This window comes from Acipenser ruthenus, chromosome 5 (genome assembly GCF_902713425.1).
Source record: "Acipenser ruthenus chromosome 5, fAciRut3.2 maternal haplotype, whole genome shotgun sequence".
Taxonomy (NCBI): Eukaryota; Metazoa; Chordata; class Actinopteri; order Acipenseriformes; family Acipenseridae; genus Acipenser; species Acipenser ruthenus.
Genome location: NC_081193.1, coordinates 64,823,149 through 64,829,235, shown reverse-complemented (window position 1 = coordinate 64,829,235; position 6,087 = coordinate 64,823,149).

Sequence of the window (6,087 nt, the reverse complement as noted above, 5' to 3'; positions counted from 1 at the left end):
ATTTTTTGTTGTTGTTATAAAGCTGTTTAGTGATGAATCATTCAAGATCTGTGAAGAGGTAAAAAAAAAGAAAAGAAAAAGGTGATTTGAAGAACATCTAAATAAATGAGACTAATCTAAATGAGAAATGTGTTCTTTAACCCAACATCCATCAACGGTATCACAGGAGCTCATCAGAAATTTCACCTTGCTTAATCTTGGTTAACTCAAGTCTACCACAGTTCTCAGTTTTTGAGAAACTGGAGTCTTCTTGAACATTGATATTTTTTTTTTTATAAGTCAGTGACCTTCTAATAATCACATAGTCAACTAAGCATCCAAAAGATGCTCAAATGTAAGTGTACCCATGCACAGTATTAAAAAAAAATGCAAGTTAAAATTAAGCACAATACTTGGAAAAGTCAGCTACACAGGTCGTCTGTTTGTCTTCCAGCTAGTGAATTAGGCTGTTCTATCAGTGGCATCATATTAGACATGAATACAAATGGTTGCTTAAACCTGGAAATGTGAAGTTTCAGACACTACTACCCCTCTCCACTGGCACATTTGACCTGTGAGGGCTCGGTACGGTATGGGTATGGGTGGTTGTCCACTGGCTGTCGAGCCGAGAAGACAATCAAAAAACCATACGTTTGGGATATGCCTGCCACAGGTCAGGTATTTACTGAGCATTTTAAGTCAGCTGCTGATAGTCACACTGCGGAGATCACGTTCTCTTTTGCATTGAACCCACAAATGCGAGTGTTGCGACCTCGCAAGGTTTGTTGGTCATCTTTCAGGGAACCAGGGTTACGTCCGTAACCTAACATTCCCTTTCAATGCAAAGACGATCAACAACCATACTTTTGGGAAAGTATATCAAAGCCGTTGCGAGGGAGCCTGAGCGGACAGTAGATGAGGGACGCCTCGCTACCACCAAACTAATGTTTGTGGTACGAGCATGCAACCTCAAGGATACTTGTGCCTAATGAAGGCATAGGGGGATCAACCACATTAAGTCAGTAGAACCTGGTGAATGAATGCAGAGTAGCCCAGTTGCCGCAGTACAAATATCTGTCAATGAAGCTCCTCTAAAGAGGGTCCATGACATAGCCACTCCTCTGGTAGAGTGGGCGGCCACCCTCCCAGGTGGGGGTAGGCCAGCATTGGTATGCAGTTGAAACTGTGTCCACAATCCAGTGGGACAGTCGCTGCTTCGAGAGAGCTTAACCCAGGGTCCTTTCACCATGACAGACGAAGAGCTGGTCAGACTGATGCAGCACTCTCGTCCTATCCACATAACATCTCAATTCCCGAAAAGGGCAGAGGGAATTCAATCTCCAATCCTCCTCCGAAGAAAAAGGAGGGGGAGGGAAAGCCTCTAGTTCCACTGATTGATTCAAGTGGAAAGCTGTAACCACCTTAGGGAGGAAAGCGGGGTTTGTGCGCAACAACACTCATCCCAAACACGCATACAGGAGCTGTGCACTGACATAGCCTGTAGCTCACTAACCCACTTTGCGGAGGTGATGTCTAATAAATAGAGATATTTCAACTATATGCAAAATATAGGCTCAAACAGGGCCTTGGTGAGAGGCTCCAATAGCACATCTAGACTCCACTCGGGGAGGACGCCCTTTCTAGGACGGGTTGCTAGTATATTTCTCTAGGAAGGCCGGGAGCAACAGTATCGACGGGAATGGGCTAGGGCGTTGATGCCTAGTGGACCACTGCAGTGATGGTAGGAGAACCATAGGGGGCAGTGAGTCATAACTGCCCTGGCACAGAGATCGACTTGGGCTCTCCCGAAACGTTCCCAAATGTGTGCATTTGTGTGTTATGTGTTGCTTGTGGTGTGTTAATGTTGGTGTATTGTAGTTGGTACATGGGATATAATGTGGGTAATGAGCACAAGTGTTTAAAATGTATAATTGTATTTAGGCACAGGGATCACTTCACGTGCATTAAGTATTTAATAGTATGTGAGCACGGGGTTGCACAAATTGGTTCTCGTGCTGGAATTCAAGTGAATAATTAGTAATTGAATCCTAGCACAACAGTATATATAGACGCATATTATACTCACTCAGGGTTGTGTGTTTGAGAGTGGAGAACGGGTGAGAGAGAAAGGAGAGTGTATTTAAAAAATAACAATTGCTACTATGTGCTGGAGAACCAGCACGGTACTTGTTTGTGTCTGTTCGTCCACTCGTTTGTCTGTCTGTTTATTGTCTGTTCGTTTTGGCTACTGTGCCGTTTTATTTTGTTTTTTTGTGTTTGTTCAAACCTTTTATTTTTCCGTACTTAAACCACGCAGCAGCACTTTCATTCACTATTTCACTTGCAGTGCCGTGTGTTCATTTCTGGTCTGACGTCACCACTAAAGCCAGCTTGTCACAGACCTGAAGGTGAGGACCTTCCGTCGAGAGGTCCGCCCCCCAATTCACTACTCCAGGGCATGGGCTTTAATTCTGGGGTGCGGGCAAAGTGTTTAAAACTAGTCGGGGTAACGTGTATCACATAATAATTATTACACTTCTAAGCCTCATTTACATTTACAACTCAGACATAAGCCGACATTTTCAGGTTGTGTTTACACGTGTCTCTATTTAATTCAAGAGCTCAGACTGTGCTGCACGGTAATGGGCATTTAAGAATACACTTTAGCTACTAAATTATTTTAACCACCCAGGAAGGTGTAGGATTAAAAGATGGAAAAAGTAGTCATAAAGTGTGCTTTATTAACAATACTTGAAACAATTATAAATATACTTTGCAAAGAAAAACAACCACAACCGAGCAAGAAGTGTAAACTATAATACAAAAAATGCCACCTACTGACATATTGCAGTAACGAAGTGCATGTTAAACACACTGCTCCAACCTAACTGAACAAACAAACAACACAAATTTAAACAGCAAGATACTATGATAGTCATCACACATAGCTTTTTGTGGCTCCACAGCTGGAGCACTGACACACCTAACTAGAGGTACAGTATTATAATCTTTATTGTTTGAACAAGAACTGGAGTCTGCGAGATGCTTGAACAAAACAGTTGACTACCCGCTTTACAAATGTATCCTTGGGGTTGAGCTTCTCTCGATGGACACTTATTAGACACAAGCCAGACAAGCGATCGTCACTCATTGTTGAGCGTAACCATGTCTTCACCCTGCACAGAGTGCTGAAGGACTGCTCGATTGTGCATGTCGTAACTGGGAGTGAGAGTGTTGTAAGGATGGCCTTTCTTTTTTTTTTATTTGGAATCGGCAATAATTTTTTCTCATTTTCTCCCCAATTTGGAAAGCCCAATTATATTTATTTCCACCTGTCTCACCGCTGCCACACCCACGCTGACTTGGGAGAGACGAAGATGGACACGCGTCTTCTGAAATGTGTGCCGTCAGCCGTCCGATTCTTTTCACTTTGCAGGCCCACCATGCAGCCACCTCAAGTGTCGGAGGACCACGCAGCTCTGGGCAACTTACAGGCAGGCCTGCAGGCACCTGGCCAGTCTACAGGGGTCGCTAATGCGCGGTGAGCCAAGGACACCTTGGCCGACCTAAGCCCTCAGCAGTGGAATAGCCTGGAAAGATGGCCTTTCTAATTGCAGGAAACAGTTTGGTGTGGTCCAGTTGCTCAATTAGGCTCATGTCGCATGTGTGCGTTCTCTTGCTATGCCTGTTCACCCACAACTCATACCAAGTCCAAGATTCCCCTAAAAAGTTGTCAAATTTGTAGCCTTCCTGGATGGATTTGGCAAGGGTTCAGAAGTTGTTTTCTTCAGTCTGGAGCTTTCGAGAGGGGTGTAGCTTCAGCAAGATGTAAACAGGATTGTTTTTGTCACAGAACCGGATTCTCAGTGAGGTAAGCAGGGAATCCAGGTAGGGGATATAGATGGAACGGCGGTAGAACTCATCTGTGGATTGGCTCGGTTGGTCTGTCGTATTGTTTGTCTAGGTATCGTGAGTTCCACACCCACTTCAGCTGCCAGTTTCGCAGAGTCCTCCATTATGCTGCTAAAATTCACCTCTCTTGTACATGTGCTTTCTTTTCCATTAGATCTAACTGCACATATTGTAGAGCTTGGGTGACTGTCTCTAGCATAGACAAATACTTATAATCACAAAACAAACAATAAAGGATGATGTCTGTGAAGCACACAGCAGCTGGTGTAAAAGCTGTCTTGTCTTGATGTTGCTTGTTTCTGCTGGTGCTTCAGTGACAATATTCATGTAATTTTCTACAAAAATACGAATGCTCTTGTACTTTTGAGTCCACAGAGTTTCACACAGGTATGTTTTGTCACAGACGGTTCTGGTACATAACAATATTACAGTGCCTTGCATAAGTATTCACCCCCCTTGGACTTTTCCACATTTTGTAGTGTTACAACCTGGAATTAAAATGGATTTAATTGGGATTTTTACCATTTGATTTACACAACATACTTAATACATTGAAGGTGCAAAATATGAGTCAATATGAGTCAATACTTGGTAGAAGCACCTTTGGCAGCAATTACAGCTGTGAGTCCTTTTGGGTAAGTCTCTACCAGCTTTGCACATCTGGATCCTGCAATTTTTGCCCATTCTTCTTGGCAAAATTGCTCATGCTCTGTCAAGTTGGATGGGGACCGTTGGTGAACAGCAATTTTCAAGTCTTGCCACAGATTCTCAATCGTATTGAGGTCTGGGCTTTGACTGGGCCATTCTAAGACAGTCAGGTTCTTGTTTTTAAACCAATCCAGTGTAGCTTTGTCTGTGTGTTTAGGGTTATTGTCCTGCTGGAAGGTGAACCTCTGCCCCAGTCCCAGGTCTCTTGCAGACTGAAACAGGCTTTCCTCTAGAATTTCCCTGTATTTGGCTCCATCCATCTTGCCCTCAATCCTGACCAGTTTCCCAGTCCCTGCCGATGAAAAGCATCCCCATAACATGATGCTGCCACCACCATGCTTCACCGTGAGGATGGTGTTCTCAGGGTGATGAGCAGTGTTGGCTTTGCGCCACACATAGCGTTTTGCGCTAAGGCCAAAAAGTTCAATTTTGGTCTCATCAGACCAGAGTACCCTTTTCCACATGTTTGCTGTGTCTCCCACATGTCTTTTGGCAAAATCCAAACAGGATTTGATATGGGTTTTTTTCAGCAATGGCTTTCTTCTCGCCACTCTTCCATAAAGCCCACGCTTTTTTAAGGTGGGCCTCTGTTATCCTGCATTGGCTGCTAGGTAATGAGGTTTCCTTAGACAAACCTACCAAAGGTGCTCGCCCCAGGGCCGCGATGGTAGAATCTGGAGGAAGTTGTTTGCTCGCTCCATAATTCCCCGAACTGAGCTTGAGGGAGCGCTAGTACCAGTCTCTGGGTAACCTCAGAACTGGGGCCCATCTCCTGGGTTAGCTGTTGGAACTCTGTCTCTTGCTGTGCGAAGATCTTCAGAACATATCCATGCTAAGCTTCTTATTCATGTCAAATTGCATCACAATTGGACGAACTGTTCTTAAGAAATAGCTAAACGTGTGTCATGGACACTTGTATTGGCTCTTCCAATAAATATTCCACACGGGATAATAAATACGTGCTCTAATATCTGCCCTTTATTCACAGACTCATGCTAAATTTATTGCCTTTAAAGGGACCTCAGAGCAGGTTATAACTGAATGGGAAAAAAACAGATGTAGCCCTTGTCGTAAATGACTAAGCCTATATCCATCCAGCAGTGCACTGACTGAATTTCAGCTTGAGCGCCCAGCAGTGCACTGACTGAATTTCAGCTTGAGCACCCAGCAGGTAAGTAATGCTGGTTTAGAAAACCACAGCTGGGCTCAGGAGCATGGTTACCAGGAATATAAATACTGTACAACATGGCAAAGCACTTTCAAGCGAAACTTGAGTATTTGTTTTTTTTGCTATTAAAACACTATTTTGGTTCAAGTAAACAACTGTGCTATATATTTCAAAGCATGGCAGTTTTGTATAACTCAGTAAGTGGAATCTACAATTTTAAAAATAGCTAAAAGCTTTTTTAAGATCTAAGTGCATAACCATGTTAGTACTTAACAAAAACAAAGCAAAGTGGGGTAAAATAAGCAAGAAATACCCCATCC